Source organism: Pseudorca crassidens, chromosome 7 (assembly GCF_039906515.1).
Source record: "Pseudorca crassidens isolate mPseCra1 chromosome 7, mPseCra1.hap1, whole genome shotgun sequence".
Lineage (NCBI taxonomy): Eukaryota > Metazoa > Chordata > Mammalia > Artiodactyla > Delphinidae > Pseudorca > Pseudorca crassidens.
This window is the reverse complement of record NC_090302.1, coordinates 53,495,624-53,516,062: the sequence shown is the minus strand read 5'-3', so window position 1 is coordinate 53,516,062 and position 20,439 is coordinate 53,495,624.

The window sequence follows — 20,439 nt, the reverse complement described above, 5'->3', positions numbered from 1 at the left end:
AAAATGAAGTAATAGCAATAGGGTTCTTGGGACGGTTGATGCAGTGATATACATAAAGCATTTAACACAGTGCCTGCATCATTAAATATAGCTATTATCCTATTTTATTGCCATAGGAAATAGATTCTTACTGGTTTCTCTTCCCAGCTCCATGTTGATACCCTTTCTAAAACTTCTGTGCTTCCATTTATAAGAGGAAAAGGGGCACATGCCTGACCACCCCCACCCTCTGGAACCTATAATTCCTTGGGGCAGAAGGAGTGACTATTACTTCCCCTGCTTTATAACCGTATTCCTCTACCTTAGGATAGCAGTCTCAAGATCTAGCTGTCCAATGTGGAGTAGCATCTTATCTACTCACAGAAGGAACTCTTGTCTGGGTCACTTTCGTATGAAAGGAATTTAGAAAATTCCACTTTCTGTTCATAACCTAATTTTAGACATATTGTGGCTAAAGAAGTCACCTCATTCATTCACTCATGCCTTCATTCATTCACCCTCTTGCCCTGGATCAAAAAGTCTATGTAAAAGATGAAGGAAAGGGTGATGACTTAAGGAAGAAATAAAAATAGATTAGTTTAATATTTGCAGTATATTGTTTCCATTAAAAACAAAATCCATCAGTGTTATATTAATATAAGTGAAGTCATATGGAAATCCCATTTATCTGTAACTCACTAGAAGAGAGATCATTTGGGGGACACAACAAAAGCAGTTCTACCTCAGGAGCACCAGAGGCGACTGGCACTGTTTCCCAGGTATTAGGAAATACCTAGAAATTAGAATGAAAGAATGTGTTTATCAAAACAAAAACTCCAGGGCCATGTTCTTTCAGAAATGGAGAAGTTAAACACCACGAGCTCTAGCATCGGGCACACGAGGTTTGCATGTGCATGGAGACTGGCAATTTTAGGTTTTGCAATTTGGCAAAACCTGTGGGCAGTTGGAATTGCCTTGCCAGGCCCCCGAGTGATGCTACAAATGAGGAGCAGGTGTGTTGACCTCCTTGGCCCTGATGGTCAGTTAGAGAAGTCGGTGCTGGGCTAGGGCAGGAAATGGAGATGTGGGTGGTCTCTGGGTGCTACTCCTCAAACTTTAGTGTGCATGTGAGTCTCCTGGAGAGCTTGTTAAGATGCAGAATCTGATTCAATAGATCTGGGGGTGTGACTTGAGATTCTTTATTTCTAACGCACTCCCCAGCGATGCCAGTACTGCTGGCCATGGACCACGCTTTGAGTAGTGAGGGAGCGTACTCCAGTGGGTGGCTCTGTGCCAAGGTAGCTTTTGCTGCTGGTCCTGTTCTCACCTGGTGCCTCAGTATTTGTACATTTCTATGTTGTGCATCAAGCTGGTAACTGGGTCTCTTTCTTTCTTACTCAGTTGTTAACAAATATCTGCAGAGTACTTACTATTGCAGAGATAATGGCAATTTGAAGGTTTGAAGCAGAGGGGTGATGGGACAGGATTTATCCCATGTACTGGTTCACTTTGGCTGCTTTTGATAAACAGTATGTGGGCAAGAATGGAAACAGGGAAATCCATTAGGAAGCTGTTTCCATAGAACAAATGAGCGTTGAGGAGTTAGGGCAAGGTTTTTAGTGGTGAAGATGCTGAGACGTGACCAGATTTAGGATCTATTTTGGAGACAGTAGAAACAGAACTTGCCAATAGATTGGCTGTCAGTAGGAGACGAAAAGAAGAATCAAGGTCAACTCCCAGGTGTTTGGTCTGAGTGACAAAGGGCTACTTACTAAGATGGAGAAGACTAGGGGAGGGGCAGGTTTGGGAGGGGAAATCAAGAGTTGTGTTGTGGGCATGTTGGGGTTGAGATGGCCGCTTGTGTCAGAGGAGAGTTGAGAGCAGGCAGTTAGATGTGTGCATCTGGAACTCAGGGGGAGCCCAGTCTGGAGGTAGGGGCGGGAGAGCCACAGAGCATGCAGGTGGGAATTAAAGCACAGGCTTGGATGAGGTCCCCTGGGAGACAGCGTAGAGAAGAGAAGAGAGCCCAGAGCAGAGAACTCTAACATTGAAAAGTTGGAGAGAGTAGAAAGGGTCTGCCAGAGAGTCTGAGCAGTTTGCCCAGTAGAGTAGGAGGAACGAGCGACAGAACAAAAGAAGAAATTGCTTCAAGGATGAGGGGTGAACAATTTGCGTCAAATGTGGCTATGAGGTCAAATATGATATGGGAACAGACTTAGCCCTTGGGACAAATAACATGGAAGTTATCAATGGCCATGGTAAGAGCCATTTCAGGGGTGAAGAGTGAAGGGGAGGATGACAAAGTGGGCAAAGTGTATCTAGACAGCTCTTCCCAGGAATCATGATGTGAAGAATAGCAGAGACATGGGGTGAGAGCTGGGTGCCTCTATCTGAATCTCTGCCTTGACAGCATGTATATAGCACCTCATTTTCTCCACCTCCGGTTGGACTTGGGCTGCAGCTTGGTCTTTATAGACTACACGTAGGCTGGAGTCTTCCTGAATCTTAGCCCCACGTCTGGCAATGTACAACCGTTTGCCCGACGACCCTGAAGACAAGTTTCTGCCCACTAGAGTCTCCGTTTAAAGTAAGAGTAAACCATGTACCCAGGAGAGATGTGGACAAAAAGAGAAGGAAAGAGGTAAGTCTTTTCTTTCTTTTTTTAATTGAAGTATAGTTATTTACAATGTTGTGTTAGTTTCCGGTATACAGCAAAGTCATTCAGTTATACATACATACGTATTCTTCTTCATATTCTTTCCCATTATGGTTTATTACAGGATATTGAATATAGTTCCTTGTGCTATACAGTAGGACCTTGTTGTTTGTCTAGTTTATATATAGTATTTTGTATCTCCTAATCCCAAACTCCTAATTTATCCCTCCCCCATCCCCTTTCCCCTTTGGTAACCATAAGTTTGTTTTCTATGTCGGTGAGTCTGTTTCTGTTTCATAGATAGGTTTATTTGTCTTATATTTTAGATTCCACACATAAGTGATATCATATGGTATTGGTCTTTCTCTATTAAGTGTTTTCCTTACAAAACCAGACAAGTTCTATGTAGTTGATGGCAGTCAGTGATGATGCTGGGTCTTCAGAAAGCATGACCATCAAAACGATGACGGTTGAAGGTAAGGGGTCAGAGACCTCCCATCGTCAGCAATTATAAGCGAGGTGACAGACGCTCACAATGCTAGGAATTATTTAAATTTAATTTTTGAATTGTCAGTACATTCACATGGTTCAAAGTTCATGAAGTAAAAAGAATGTACAGTGGAGTCTCCATCTGAGCCCTGTCCCCAGCCTTCCAGTTCCCATCCCCTAAGTCAACTAGGGTTGTAAGTTTCTTGTCCATCCTTCAGTACACACATGCAAACACACATGCATTGTTCCCTCTCTCCACCTTTTGGCAAAAGTGATATTATAGCCAATGTACGATTCTGCATCTACAAAGACAGGAATTTGGCAACTTGGAGAGAAGTGGATTTTTGCAGCTTCACCTAACAGCTGTGAAATTCATGAGCAATGTCTTTTAGGAAAGCAGTTTTTTATTAGGTAGTAGGTATGAAAAATGGAGTCTAAGTTGAGATCTCATGTGTCTGGGAGCATCTGTTGAATGGGGTGGACCTGTGAGGAGGTAGAAGGTACCTGGGAGAACAAGGTAGGAAATGTGACATTTGTGCCTAAGAATTCTCATACAAGTTCCCAGGTCTGTCATGGAACCTCGCCATCACTGACGTGTTTGCTCGCCATCACCCCATCCCTTCCAGCGCTCTCGGAAGGCTCTGCCCTCCTGCCAGCACACCCACAGGGGTCCTTGGCTGGATCCCTCTGAAGTCAGTCACCTACGAAGATCACCTCCTGTTCTCTGTCAAAATTGGCCTTGTATCGCAAATGCCTCCGTCTTGGCTGGCCACCCTTGCAGTGCCCCCATCAGGATTTATCGTGTGACCAGGTCCCCGTGCTCCTGCTTTAATGCCCCACCACCAGCTGCATATCTGAGCCCCTCTCCTAGCAGGGTGGGTGTGCCTCTTGAATGTGAATCAACTCTAATATCTAAAAACACAGGACCCAGTTTTTTAAATTACCATCTGACATGCCAAGTGAAGTGAAGCTCATTTTCAGATGATTCCCAGCTGTCACAATAGCATTGTGCCTGGATGGCTCAGTCATCACAGAAGAAAGGAGGGCGATTTTATTTCAAATTTAACCTGATAACAGGAATTATGATTGGAAATCACCTTGAGATATTTAGAGCAGCTACTTAGAATCACATCAACTAACATTTGTCCATTGCTTTACTGCTGATAAAGCACTCTTATGTACACTGTCGTCATATATGTTAGGGAGTGATGGTGGCTCCAAGGAGAGAACAAAACTGAAGTATGTTACTGCCTAGACTTAGAAATGGTGAGGAAACGGACAGGTTCTTTCAAAAGGAGACCACAGAGCTAAGCACAAAAGAATAAGCATTACCAGCGCCAAACCCAGAGAGACCGAGATGAAAACATTGTCAATTCAAGATAGATATATTGTGGGAGGAGAGTCAAGCCAAACTGAGCTCCTATAACAAAGCGTCAGGATGGAGGGCTGTTAGACGACTGCTTGGCCAAAGGAGGTTGCTTGTTCTTTTATTTATCGCATAGGTAATACATAGCTTTGTATTAAAATATCACAACTTTAGATAAACCTGAAAGAAAGTGGCAGTATATCTTAGGCTTCTCTGTCTAGCCTCTCTTGTGGCCACATTCTTGGAAACATTTGCCTGAATTTCATCTCCACTGAGACCCCGAACTTGCTGCTGCTTTCCTTGTTTCCCTGTAAAGTCTTTACCAACCTGCTGTCTCTTCCAGTGGTTTGGGAATCAACATTATCCTAGCTGTTGATGACTCAGGAATGGACCTAACTGATGATAACCGCATGTCCTGGAGGGTTGGCACTCATAGTTATCGTTTGTCTCAGAAGCTGAAATGCGCACTCTATCCATATAAATTGTGGGAGAATTCATCTTGATGAATGCCGAGAGGCGATTTTGACTGGCCAATTGTGAATACGTATTTTCTTTATGGTGCTTTCCCCAGTTTTGCGGAACTGGCTGGAACACATTTTTGTGTTTCTACTTCCCACCCTCACTCCATTTGCCTATCAGGTTCCCTTGCATACAGTAGGTACTCAATACATGTTTACTGAATGAAAGTTCTCTTTCTTAGAGCATGATGAGGCTCCACCGCTGAGTGGGTTCAGAGGGCTTCGTTTCCCAGGAACTCCTCCTGTGCGAAGCGATTGTCCTGATGAGAAAGTGAGAGCTGAACTGTTGAAAAGACTGATTCTCCCCCTTGAATCAGGTGAATGTATGGGAAGGTGTGAGACTTAGGGGCATCACTACCGTGTGATGAGTCTGAGCATGTGCGTGTATGTAGGTATCATTACTTTATTCCTGGACTGTGGAAGTTCCCAGCATGGGACCCTTCTCACCAGGAGCCAGCATTCAGAATTCTTTCTTCCCTGGCAGTTCTCTTCTCAAGACTCCCCTCCCTCTACAACTCATCCATCTGATTACAGCTGTCCCCAAATGAGTGAAAAATGGGCAGGACACAAGTAGAGGTGAGCTCTCCAGAATGAAGACCAGTGATGGCCAAGAGCATGGAACAAGAGTGGGAAGGGTGCCAAGAAGATTAACACTGACCTAGCGTTTCTGGAACACACTTGAGGGGGCTGTTTTTCCTGGAAAGTTCTAATAGTGCTAAGCCTGCACTTACCCCAAACCCTCTCCTGGGTCACAGATGAGGAGGGTGGCAGGGATGGGACACAGAAGGCAGGAGAGGGGAGCATAAGAGCAAAGAGAAGTTGAATTAGAGGGAGAAAAGAAGAGAGGGAAATTGGAAGTAGAATCAATGGAAACAGTAAGGATTTATCAATAGCCCTTTTCCCAGGGGGGTGTTAAAGAGTATCTGTCCATCTGCCTATATATCTATCTATCCCTCCATCCACTCATCTATCCATCCATCCTTCCTTTTTCTAAAAGGATTTAAGTGCGTTTCCAAGGATAAAGTATATATGATGACATAGTATAAACTATAAGTGCGTAGAATAACAAAGAAATGCAAGGATGGGGACAAAACGGAGCCGAGAGCAGGGCTCACCCCCATGTGCTGGGCTGGATGGCTGAGGGGCTGCCTGTGACAGTGGGAGTCAGTGACACACACGACCAGAGGGAGAATCCTGCTAAACCTGGAGCTCTGGGCTGTGACGTGTGGCTTCCTTGGTCATGTCTTGCTTGGACTTAGCACACCTGTTTGGGCCTTGTGGGTTGGCCGCTCTTTGCCACAGGTGGCAGGGGAAAGGCAGACCTAAATGTGTGTGATTGTGAGCATTGTCTACGTTAAAGCCTGAATGCAAAGATTGCTTCACTCGCATAAGGCGAATTAGCTGAAAGAACCCGCCCAACTATAGAAAATACCTTGTCAGAAGTTACAAAACATCATTCATTTTTTCAGAGTTCCAAAAAGAGCCAATTTTAAAAGCTTTTTTTGAGTTGAGAAAAAAATGCCCTTAAAACTATCGACCCGGGGGGCTTCCCTGGTGGCGCAGTGGTTGAGGGTCCGCCTGCCGATGCAGGGGACGCGGGTTCGTGCCCCGGTCCGGGACGATCCCACGTACCGTGGAGCGGCTGGGCCCGTGAGCCATGGCCGCTGAGCCTGCGCGTCTGGAGCCTGTGCTCCGCAACGGGAGAGGCCACAACAGTGAGAGGCCCGCATACCGGAAAAAAAAAAAAAAAAAAAAAAAAAAGCAAAAAAAAAAAACTATTGACCCGGCCTGTGAGATTCTTTTCTTAGCTGACATCTCCCTCTACTGACAATACATCCTCTCACTTCTCCTTCACAACCCAGCAGGGAAGTCCTTTGAAAGCGACAAGCCTGTGAAATGCCTTTGAGTCCGTGCTCACAGATTGAGGAGGTCCCGGGGGGGGGGGGGGGGGGGGGGGGGGGGGGGGCGGGGCGGGAGATCATAGGTTCTGCTTGGGACTTGGGGAATCGGAGCCGTCCAAGTTCAGGCAGCAACAGGATACACCTGTCTGGAGCTCAGAAGCGAGACCTCAGACAGAGAAAAGTGGTGGAGTGTTCAGTGGGAGGGAATGAAAGAAAAGAGATGGAGGAGGAAGATGCCTGAACTGGAGAGCCTCCCAGAAAGGTCAGGAAGATGGGTAGGAGCAAATCAACCTAAGTTCAGGAATTCATTCCCCTGAAGGCCTTTTTACAGCCACCCAGCTTGGCTTGTTGAATCCCAATGTTGGGAAACTCACTCCTTCACTGTCAAGAACTGTTTGACAATGTTTATTGTTAGAAAGTTATTACTTATAATGAGCTGGAATCTGCTTCCCCACAATCTCCATCCGTTTTTATCATCCTGCTGTTCTGTGCTATAAAGATAGAATCTGTCACCTCACGCGTTTTCCCAACAAATGCTTCCCCACAAGAATCCCATGAGAAAAATATGGCTAAATGGTTCAGTTACCCAGTTCAAGGTCTGTTCTCTCCTCCGCCACCCCCTATAAGCCCTTGAGAGCAAAGACTCCCCTCCCTCCCCAGCCTCCAACCTAGCAAACTTTTCTGTTGTACTAAGGGCTTCGTTTGCATGGTCTCTCTAGACATCGTATCAATTGAATGAGCTAGGCATTATTATTACCACCATTTACAGTGGAGAAAGCTGAGGCTCAGAGAGGGAGGTTACTTGTACAAAGCCACATAGGAAGTGTGGGTAGAGCCCAGCTTGACATCCATGTCTCTCTAATAATCAAAGCCTGGGTCCTTAAATCAATCTGATTCTACCTATTTTGTCTGTAGACAGCGTGGGGTGAAGAAAAAGCCCATAGTGTTGCCCACTGGACTGAACCTACTTGAAAATTGGTAATTTGGGGTCATGGTGCTTAGAGATAATATGGTTAGGACTTTGTCTCTGGACCCGTTTCTTCCTCATTTCAGGGTCAGCATCCGTGGAAGCCGCCTTCCTTCCCAGGTTTATTCCACCCGCTTAGCAGCGCCGCCGATGTCTCCTATTTGACTCTACCTGTGGGCGACACAGGCACCCTCCAGCCCTCTCCGCTCAGCGCTCATCCAAACAGGACTCCTGTTCTCCTAAAGTGTCGGTCAGTCCTTCCAGCACCTGTTATTCTGGATTCCTCCAGAGGACAACAGATTCCTGCTGGCCATGTTTTGGATGGAGTTGGCTCCCTACCAACCAGCTCTGAGACCTCAGTAAGTTACTGAAGTCCTTTGATTCTTGAGTTTCTTACCTTTAAAAAGGGAACAAGTACTTGATGATATGCTGTGAGTTTAACTGAGAATGTAAGTGAAATGTCCAACACAGTGCCTGTCCCACATCACATCTACGCAAAAGTAGGAGCTATTATCAGTCTGTGCTTGGAAATGGAAAAATACGTGATTCTTCTTTCTACCTGGAGAAGGTAAACAATTAGAGGAAATGCTGGCAGTGAAGGGAGAGAGAAGTCCGGGGAGTAAGAGAGCAAATAAAATGCCCTGTCATGGAAGCCACAGAAAGAGAAGGTGTTTTCTGCAAGTCCTGCTTCCTCGTGGATGTTCAAGGATCTCTGTCTTGCATTTGACAAAGAGATAACGGGGCTTTCAAGACTTGTTTCTGTGGAGCAGTGGGGATAAAGACAGATGGCAGAGAAACAGAGCAAGATCTTAAGGAAATAAAAGCAGTACCGAGGACTCTTTATAAAGTGTGGCACGAAAAGAAAGCAGAGGAGAGAGGCAGCAGGCCAAGGGCAATGGGATATGTCAAGTAGATGACTGATAAATATTCACTGAGGATTTATCAGGGGGCTGAGAGAGCGACTGAGTGAGTGAATGAAGATGCTTAGGGTTTGATTAAATGTATTTGACAATGTTGACATTGCTTAGTCTGTGGCACCTATATGCCTTTTTTAGTAATATGGCTTTTTAGTAATACTGGTGGGAGAAAAATTGGGAGGATTATATAATATTTTCAGCCCCCCAAAACATATCTTTACCAAGAGCCTTAGGTAAAAAATCCTTTCACCTACTACCATTTGTGCAGATTCTGCCTAAATTAATCTGGGTGGGCCCTCAGAGTCTCTACTTGGAACAAGCTCCCTGTTGGCACTGCTGGCTGTGCTGCTGGGCGCCAGTATGATGGGCCATACTTTGGGTAACGAGACCATAGCATATCTGACCTTGGTTTGCCCACACCCACTGTGACATGTGGTGGGTACCTGAGACACTCTTGGTGTCAATTCAGTTCTAGCACTGGTCTCTTCTCCTTCGCCTCTCCCCACCACCAACCCTCACCAGGAAAATGCAATAAATAAAAATTCAATAACAACAGTTGCTTAGCATCTTGAATTCACAGCTTCAAGATATTGTCCCTCTATTTGCTTTGAGCGGGGAAGGGAATGATTTTTCTTCATTTTTGGATCTCAGAATTCTTGATTTTTTTTTTTTTTTTTTGACATTAATGGTTTGGTGGAAACCCACTTTTGTTGATTCGGTATTTCCTCTGTGGATAAACTTTGTGGCTTTGGGAGAAGCTTCCTTCTTTTATGAGGCACTTTTAACCTGCAGGATTTCCATTTAGCTTAATTGGCATATTTATGTATTGAGATGGGTGCCTAGAGGGCTCAGGCCACGGCATCTTTTGTATAAATCGAAAAAAATGAAATGAGCTGTTCTCACAGTCGTGTGCCCTTCAGTCATGGAGCGCGGTAAAAGGCTCATCATTTACAGGCTGCGAAAACTCAGGAAGATCAATAGGCATAATGCAACCCGGAGTCATTTAGAAAAGCAAAACTCGGGGTTTTCAAAGCCCAATTATTTCAGGAGCTTGGCCATTACTAAATCCTTCCCGGGCCTTCATTCTGTCTCGATGTGAAGGAATGGCCTTCTCCACCCCTGATGAACCCTCCTCCTCAGGTGAAGCTGGAGAGCCTTCTCCTGAGGGTCGGACGGTTTGTAAAGTGTGAGAAGCTGACTGTTCCCGGCCAGCCCCCTCGGATGACAAGCCCTGCTGCAGACTGTCGCTCTCCAGGCCCCGTCTGGAGCCTGGCATGCTTTGAAGGCAAGTGTGGGAATGGATTCTTATTGGTTTAATATGGCTATAGTTAATGGCTTATAGATTTCTAGATCGTCTGGCCCCACTAGGCATGTCTATTAATTCTCCCATAAGATTGTCCGAGGTGAGAGAAGGTCAGAGAGCCTGCGACATGGGCGTGGCTTTCCTCCAAGCCGGACCAAGAAAGGTCTCCTTAACAAGAATTCTTATGACCTCCTAAAGGCTTGAGAAAGAAAGAGGGACCTTTTGGTCGATACTGAAAGAATTTGGCCTCTGGGCTCAAGAAGGCATGTTTCACAAGAGGGACAGGTGATATCAGAGTAGCACAAATGCCCTGCTTGGATGAGTTCATAAAAATAGACACAGGTGAACCAGCTGCCCTTGGAGGTTTTAGCTTCTGCCACTGTGGCTACAGTGGGTTGACTGGTGGTCCTAGACACTTGTGGATGTGACCTTATTCGGGAAAGAGATCTTTTTTTAAAATTAAAAAAAAATTGAAGTATAGTTGATTTACAATGTTGTGTTATTTTCAGGTATACAGCAAAGTGATTCAGCTATATATACATATATATTTATATAGATCTATATAGATATATTCTTTTTCAGATTCTTTCCCCTTATAGGTTATTATAAAATATCGAGTGTAGGTCTCTGCTATACAGTAGGTCCTTGGGAAAGAGGTCTTTTGCAGATGTAATTAAGTTAAGGATCTCCTGGTGGGCTCTTTCTGGATTATCCAAATGGGCCCTAAATCCAGTGATAAGTGTCCTCATAGGAAGAGGAGAGGACACAGATACAGGGGAAAAGGCCATATAAACACGGTGGCAGAGACTGGAGTGACGCAGCTACGAGCCAGGGTGTGCAGGGATCGCCAAGAATCACCAGAAACTAGGAGAGAGGCAAGAAGTGGGTTCTCACTCAGAGCCTTCAGCAGGAACCAGTCCTGCCAACAGCTTGATTTTGGACTTCTGGCCTCTAGAACTATGAGAGAATACATTTCTGTTGTCTTAAGCCACCACGTTTGTGGTCACTGATTACAGCAGCCTTAGGAACCCCATACAATGACCCGCCACCCAGGCTGCTGGCTCCCTGCTCCAGAATCAACCCTGGAGTAACTCAAGTACTAAGAAGAAATATGGATTCTAGAAACTAGTGATAAAAAATGTGGGGCTTCCCTGGTGGCCCAGTGGTTGAGAGTCCGCCTGCCGATGCAGGGGACACGGGTTCATGCCCCGGTCCGGGAAGATCCCACATGCCGCGGAGCGGCTGGGCCCGTGAGCCATGGCCGCTGAGCCTGCGCATCCGGAGCCTGTGCTCCACAACGGGAGAGGCTGCAACAGTGAGAGGCCCGCGTACCGCAAAAAAAAAAAAAAAAAAAGTGTGCTGCCTCTGCGAGTTGCCTTGCTTTCTGGGAGGACCAGTGGGGGGCTACAGCCAGAAGGGTGGCCTGAGGCCACAGTGAGAAGAGAAGTTGTGGGAAAGCCTGTGAATCTGTCCTTCCTCTCCTCCAGTTCACTGGGAGAAATCACCGACCACCCCTTCAGATTCCCTCTGTCCGTGTAACCGGGATGCAGGCAGGCCCTAACGCCTCCTAGGGTAAAGGTGTTGAAGGAAAGGAGCTACCGGACAGGGCAGTCTTGAAGGATTCACTCCTCTGCTCCTCCACCTCTACCCCAGAGCGATTGCTTATAACATAATGTAGTGAAGAGATGCCCTCCCCACAGTGCTGCTTCTAAGTTTTTATTTATTTATTTATTTATTATCTTTATTGGAGTATAATTGCTTTACAATGGTGTGTTAGTTTCTGCTGTATAACAAAGTGTATCAGCTATACACATACATATATCCCCATATCTCCTCCCTTTTGCGTCTCCCTCCCACCCTCCCTATCCCACCCCACTAGGTGGTCACAAAGCACCGAGCTGATCTCCCTGTGCTATGTGGCTGCTTCCCACTAGCTTGGTTCTGAAGAACCTAGGGGCAGGACAGGAATAAAGATGCAGACGTAGAGAGTGGACTTGAGGACACGGGGAGGGGGAATGGTAAGCTGGGACGAAGTGAGAGACTGGCATGGACTTATATGTTCTCTTAAGTTTTGTTTTGTTTTGTTTTGCAGTACGCGGGCCTCTCACTGTTGTGTCCTCTCCCGTTGCGGAGCACAGGCTCCGGACGCGCAGGCTCAGCGGCCATGGCTCACGGGCTTAGCTGCTCCGCGGCATGTGGGATCCTCCTGCACCAGGTCTCGAACCCGTGTCCCCCGCACCGGCAGGCGGACTCTCAACCACTGCGCCTCCAGGGAAGCCCTGTTCTCTAAGTTTTTAAAGACGCATTTACGATCACAGGAGTTGCCTGGTAACTCATGGGGCTCATCCTTTCCTCTCTTCAAAGTCACACACACGAGCCCTTCAGACTCCATCCAAAGCAGCATTGCTGGAACAAGAATTTAAATGAACACAAGAAATGCCTGTGATAAGGGCTGTTAGATATACAAAACAAAATATCAAGAGAACCAGGTGAGGGCTTCCCTGGTGGCACAGTGGTTGAGAATCCACCTGCCGACGCAGGGGACATGGGTTCGAGACCTTGTGCAGGAGGATCCCACATGCCGCGGAGCAGCTAAGCCCGTGCACCACAACTACTTAACCTGTGCTCTAGAGCCCGCATGTCACGACTACTGAAGCCCGTGCATCTAGAGCCTGTGCTCTGCAACAAGAGAAGCCACCACAATGGGAAGCCCTTGCACCGCAATCAGGAGTAGCCCCCACTTGCCGCAACTAGAGAATAGCCTGCTCACAGCAACAAAGACCCAACGCAGCCAAAAAAAAGACCCTTTTGACCTACTAGTAGTCCAGAGACCTATACAGAGATGTGGGCAAACATTTGTGACCTCCATTGACTTCCAGCCTCTGCCCTGTCAGGGGACATGTCCTCCATCTCCTCTCCTCTCTTCCTCAAAGGCAAAGCCTCTTCATCCTCCCATTCTAGGCCTAGGTTGAGGCTTTGCTAAACTACTAGAAGAGTGGTTGCCTTCTGGCAGCCATCTTGGATGAGGAAGTAACATCCTTGGGGATACAGCCATGACCCAGGGTGGGGAGGCAAAAGGAGATGCCTGTATTCCTGGTAGCAGTGAGTCATCATACCAACCTTGGACTGCCTACCTCTGGATCCTTTTTTATGTCAAAATTATACCCCTCATCTGTTTAAGCTACTCAGATCAGGTCTCTGATTACCAGCCGTCAAATGCAATTTAAATCTAAAGGCTTTTAATGAAGATTTTGAGCTTAGTTACCTCTGTTCACTAGCACGCTTGCCATAAACTTCTCTTTGGTTGCAGGCATTTGGGTGAGTCTGACACCCATTTCCTGAAATGCTATGAAACTCGTTAATCATTGAGTAGTTTATTTTCTACTTAAATTTTTCAAATCCAGTTGTTCTGTGACAGCTCTGGAGCAGGTGGTTGATGATGCATGAAGAGGTCTTGTCCAAGTAATACACGACAGTGAGCAGATGTTAAAGGGCTTTACCAGTTACAATGGAAAGAACATCTGTGAAATAGATTTTACCAGTAGATGAGGCCAGACATTACCAAGGAGAGGTTGGGAAGAAAGAAGGAGGTGACTGGGACCAACTGGCGTAGGTGGAGTAAGGGTGAACGCACACTGGCACTCAGGCACTCTGTTGTTGTATGTCGTCTTGTTTAAATTCACGTGAAATACAAAGTTAGTTTGATCCACTGAGGTCATTTGTAAATGAGATGTTAAGACATTAAGGAGAGTTCATCTGTAGTCTCTTTTCCTATCCTATTAAATATGTAGAAACATTATTTTTTACTGAAAAACTATGAGAGGGTAATTTTTTCATAATTCAAGTCTTCTGAATCTAAAAGGAAGTAATAAGAATTACGTAAATGAGACGTTGTTATAAAACAGGTTTGGATGGGGACTTCCCTGGTTCTCCTGGGGCTCCAGGCCCCAATGCAAGGGGCCTGGTTCGATCCCTTGTCGGGGAACTAGATCCCTCTTGCATGCGCAGCTGAGAGTCCGCATGCTGCAACTAAGGATCCCTCATGCCACAACTAAGACCCGGTGCAGCCAAAATAAATAAGTAAATATTAAAAAAAAAAAAAAAGCAAGGATAAAAAAAAAAAACAGTTTGGATGAAAAGACTTCCTAGGAGCAAACATTGGGAAGAGGGAGGAAAGAAATGAAACTAAATAGATCTGTTTTTTCATTACTGAAGATTCAGTGCAAAAGCAAAGGGCAAAGAATAGCTAGGGCACTGCTGAAGAAGAAGATGGGAGGACTTTCTCCATCATATATCAAGCCTAACTATGGTGCTCTAGACAGACATCCAGGTATGGGTTCAAGGATGAGCAAGTAGAGAGTGGCACAAAATAAAAAACCCAGACAAATGTAAATTGGTGCAGCCATTATGGAAAACACTATGGAGGTTCCTCAAAAACCAAAAGTAGAGTTGCTGTATGATCCAGCAATCCCACTCCTAGGCATATACCCAGAGAAGACTATAATTTGAAAAGATACATGCACGCTTATGTTCATAGCAGCACTATTTACAATAGCCAAAATGTGAAAGCAACCTAAATGTCCATTGACGGATGGATAAAGAAGATGTGGTGCATATATACAATGGAATATTACTCAGCCATCAAAAAGAATGAAATAATGCCATTTGCAGCAACATGGATGGACCTAGAGATTATCATACTAAGCAAAGTAAGTCAGAAAGAGAAAGACAAATACCATATAATATCACTTATATGTGGAATCTAAAATACGACACAAATGAACATATCTACAAAACAGAAACATACTCACAGATATTGAGAACATACTTGTGGTTGCCAGTGTGGAGGGAAGGATTGGGAGTTTGGGATTAGCAGATGCAAACTAGTATATATAAGATGGATAAACAACAAGGTCCTACTGTATAGCCCAGGGAACTATATTCAATATCCTACGATAAACCATAGTGAAAAAAATATGAAACAGAATATATATATCTATAACTGAGTCACTTTGCTGTATAGCAGAAATTAACACAACATTGTAAATCAACTATACTTCAGTAAAATTTTTTTAAAAACCAGACACAGATTCATACATAGACAATCACTTTATAACTAAAGAACCACTGCAAAGTCACAGGGAAGGATGTCTTTTTAAATAAATGGTGCTGTAACAATTGAATATCCTTAAGTGAAAAAAGAAAGAGGGAAGGAAAGAGAGAAGGAAGGAGAGTGGGAAGGGTTTTGATTGCTACTTCCCTTTGGATGAGGGAATCCAAATAAAAATGTGCTCACCTTCATTAATTCAGAGTGGAATAAAAATCAAAGCTGCAATGAGCTGTCACTGCACATTCTCTAGATTGGCTACATTTTAAAAGTCGAACAATGTCAAATGTTGATAAGAACGTGGAACAGTGAGATCTAATATGCAGCGTTGGTGGAAGTATACATTTGGATATCCACATTGGGAAATAGTTTGGCACCATCTAGTAATACTTTAGATGTTCATCTTCTTGATGTAGCAGTCTTACCCCTAGAAAGGTCTGCATGAGCACATGATGAGACATGTAGAAGAATCTCCAGAGCAACACTGTTCATAATAACAAAAGGCCAGAAAAAATGACCACCAAAGTAAAACCGATAGAGAAATTTTTATGCAATTGCATTCCATACAGCAGCAAAAATCAATGAACAACAGCTACAATAAGAGTAGCGTAAGTCCCCTACATATGAACGAGTTCCATTCTGATAGCGCATTCATAAGTCCAACTTGTTTGTAAGTCCAACAAAGTTAGCCTAGGTACCTGACTAACACAATCGGCTATATAGTACTGTACTGCGATAGGTTTACAGTACTTTTCACAGAAATAATACATAAAAAATAAAGAAAACATTTTTAATCTTACAGTACAGTACCTTGAAAAGTACAGTAGTGCAGTACAACCGCTGGCATACAGGGACTGGCATCAAGTGAACAGGCAAACAGAGTTGCTGACTGGAGGAGGGAGAGGAGGTGGGAGATGGTAGAGCTGAAGGGTCGTCAGCAACAGGAGACGGAGGGCGAGCTGCAGTTTCACTCACACATGATGTTGATGGCACAGGTTCTGGTTCCTTGCTGGATTCAATTCTGTCTACCCTCTTGAAAACGTGATCCAGTGACACGTGTTCGAATCTTTGAAAGTTTGCAACTTGAAGGTTCATATGTAGGGGACTTACTATAAATCTTTTTTTTTTTTTTTAATGTTGAGCAAAGGAAGGTAGACACAGAATGAGTCCTGTCTTAGTCCCTTCAGGCTGCTATACAAAGTACCACAGACAAGGTGACTTAGAAACAATGGACATTTATTTCTCACAGTTCTGGAGGCTGAAGTCCAAGATTAGGGTGCCAGCACAGTTGGGTTCTGGTAAGAGCCCTCTCAGCAGTTCCTGTTCATTGTCTTCCTCACAGGGCAGAGAGCAGAGCACAGAGGAAACAAGCTCTCTCATGACCCTCACAAGGGCACGGATGTCACTCATGAGGGCTCCACCCTTATGACCTCATCTAAGTTACCTCCCAAAGGCCCTACCTTCTAATACCATAATGCTGTGGGGCAGGGTTTCAACATAGGAACTTTAGAAGGACACAAGCATTCAGACCATAACAATTCCCCATGATTTCATTTTTATAAAGGTCAGAAATGGCAAAAACTAAGATACAGTGTTGAGAGATGCATGCTCATGTGGTAAAAGGGAAGAAAAACAAGGAAGAGAAGAGCATAAAAGTGGGAGTGGGATCAGGAGGGACTTGGGGGACTTTTAGGGTGCTGGAAATGTATTTCTTGACACAAATGGTTGTTCCTCGGACAGTCACTTTACACTTATTCATTGAACTGCATATTTATGTTTCATGTGTTTTTGTACATGTGTAATTTTTTTTTCCAAATGAAGTTTAAAAAAAAAAAACTGAAGAGGCTCAATTCATGCGGATATATGAATCAGGGGAAATTGGTAGATTTGATAAATGACCTCTTCATACTTCAAGTAACGTCCATCATACTTTGAGATGTTTGTTTTCTGGTTTTGTTAAGACATTGTAAGTATTTTCATCCTGTGTCTCTCCTGGGCAATAATGACTGAGTCAGTGATCATGTACAGCAAGAATATTTGATTTTCACAAAAGTTGTATTTCATATAAAATATTTAACTTACATCAGTTTTTCTTTACTCTGCATGAGGGGGACACAGATAAGAATGTTCAGAGAAGCATTATTCAAAATAGCAAAAAAAACAGGAAAAGGTGTCCATCAAAGTGAAATTGATAAATCGTGCTATATTTTGGCTATATTCAGCTACAAAATAAAAGCTACGTACAGCAATCTGGATCAATCTTTCTTTTTTCTTTTTTTTTAATATTGAGCAAAAGAGGACCAATACAAAGGACAGGTTTTCTATGACTCCATTTTCATCAAATCCAAAAACATGCAAAATATAAACTGGTGTTTAGAGGTGCACGCTTATATGGTAAAAGTGTGAAGAAAACCCAGGAAGGGATGAGCATAAAGAGGATGGGCGGGCTTCCCTGGTGGCGCAGCGGTTGAGAGTCCGCCTGCCGATGAAGGGGACACGGATTCGTGCCCCTGTCCGGGAAGATCCCACATGCCGCGGAGCGGCTGGGCCCGTGAGCCATGGCCGCTGAGCCTGCGCGTCCGGAGCCTGTGCTCCACAACGGGAGAGGCCACAACAGTGAGAGGCCCGCGTACCACAAAACCAAAAAAATAAAAAATTGAAAAAGGATGGGCAAGGCAGAGGAGCAGGGCTGACATGCACTAATGCCATTCTAGGCTCACTAGGGAGAGAAATCAAGTCTAAGAAACTCTCATTCCCTAAGGATGCTGAATAGTTTCTAGAATCATATATAGCATCTCAGGATTGGAAGGAATCCTAAAGATCACTAAGATAAGTAGCCCTTTGATTTTTTTCATTTCAATTTTCTTTATTATGTTTCAAGACAACTTAGAGATTTCAACAGAAGGTTTCCAAACTTTTAATTTTGCCAAGTAAGGTATATTTAAAAACATACTACTATCATTACCATTATTTCATACAAGGTATAATATAGCATTTCACCCTTATAAAGAGGTAAAAAATAGAATAAATGGTAGTCCTTTAAATTGAATAAATGAAGGTTTAGAAACTTGCATTTATAAGATATGTTGCCTATATCTTTCCAGGGACTTTGTAAAAATTTTATAGTGGACCATCAGCAGTCCCTAGACTAGCATATGGTGAACCTTGACCTCACCGACCACTGCTCTAATACTTGAGCCTTCTTCCCAAATCCCTAGGAAGTGTCATTTGCTTGAATACTTCTGGTGAATGAGAACTCACTCCCCCCTAATGACATCTCTTCATCTTTGAACATCTGCAACTATTTGAACATTCTTCTGTTTGTTGAACCTAATTCCAGTTCTTTCCCTTTTGATTAATCGGTCCTAGATCAGCGACTGCACATCCTGTCCAGACTGTACAGTCTTTTATTTGTCAGCCTCAAGATCTGAGCAACGTGCTTTTCCACCTGCCCATGTATGACCCATGATCCTCCTCATATTTAAACGGCCTCAGATCTTTTGTACAGATTTCATATACATATCCCAAGTCATCAGCATCCTTGTCACTCTGCTAATAGTGTTCCTATTTGTCTATATCCACTTTAAAAATGTGATATTCCAAACTGAGTACAAACGACTTTCTAGGTGTACTAGCCCAGAGGAGAGTAAGCCCTTCATCTCTCTTATTCTAGACTTTATACTTCTTCATTTAGTGTAGTCTAATTACAGTTTTCTCTAGATATGTGCCCAGGAGTGGTATTGCAGGATCATATGGTAGCTCTATTTTTAGTTTTTTAAGGACTTTCCATACTGTTCTCCATAGTGGCTGTACCAATTTACAGTCCCACCAATAGTGCAGGAGAGTTCCCTTTTCTCTGCACCCGCTCCAGCATTTATTATTTGTAGACTTTATGGTGATGGCCATTCTGACCAGAGTGAGGTGATACCTCATTGTAGTTTTGATTTGCATTTCTTTAATAATTAGCCATGTTGAACATTTTTTCATGTGCCTGTTGGACATCTTTATGTCTTCTTTGAAGAAATGTCTGTTTCGATATTCTGCCCTTTTTTTTTTTTTTTTTTTTTTTTTTTGCGGTACGCAGGCCTCTCACTGTTGTGGCCTCTCCCGTTGCGGAGCACAGGCTCCGGACGCGCAGGCTCAGCGGCCATGGCTCACGGGTCCAGCTGCTCCGCGGCATGTGGGATCTTCCCGGACCAGGGCATGAACCCGTGTCCCCTGCATTGGCAGGCGGACTCTCAACCACTGCACCACCAGGGAAGCCCGGGTTTTTTGTTTTTTTGATATTGAGTTGTATGAGTTGTTTGTATATTTTGGAAATTAATCCCTTGTCGGTTGCATTGTGTACAAATATTTTCTCCCATTCAATAGGTTGACGTTTTGTTTTGTTTATGGTTTCCTTTGTTGTGCAAACTTTTAAGTTTAATTAGGTCCCATTTGTTTATTTTTGTTTTTATTTCCTAATGTATTGTAAAATTGCCCAGATCGACTCTGATTGTTATTAACTCATTTGATAAAAACAATCTCATATGTGATTCAATGTGAATCTAGAAATTGGTTGGTCATAGAAAGGATAGAATAGTCAGTCTTACAATTTGATAAGATATGAGAATAGCCAATTATTTTTTAAGTGCTCCAAATTCACCTAATTTGTGCTTAGCCCACATCTCTCCACTTGTCAGAAAGTGTACAGTGAGGTCCTCAAATGTCTTTCAGGGAACTCATGCTTGCCTAGTGTGCTGGCCAGCGTAGCGTGCTCCAGGGAAAAGAAATCGAAGTTACTGAGCTGCCACTTGTCCTTGGGCCTGGCTCGCTGGCTCCACCCACTGGCACCAGGGTGTCTTACAGCTTCTCCAGGCTGGCTGACTCTCTGGAACTGAGACTCAGCTACCCACTCTGCAGCTTGCAGAATTTTTCTCCCTTCTTGGAAAATGAGAATAACGTGGATTTCCCACTTACAGTCTTCTGTTACCCATGTTACTCTTGAGGTTACAGAAGTCCCACCAGTAGGAATTCAGTATCTCATTACCTGCACCTTGATGTGCCTGGGCCAAAAGGCACAAAAGTAAAATGACAAAATGTCCTTACCTATCTTGTGCATAATGATGAAGTAAGACAATTTACAGAGAAATTAAATTATTAATAATAAAAGTACCAATTTTCATTTGTACTGTTAAGAGATTGTGTGTTTGTATAAAATTTATCCCAGCCTCTATTATTTAGCAATATGTATATA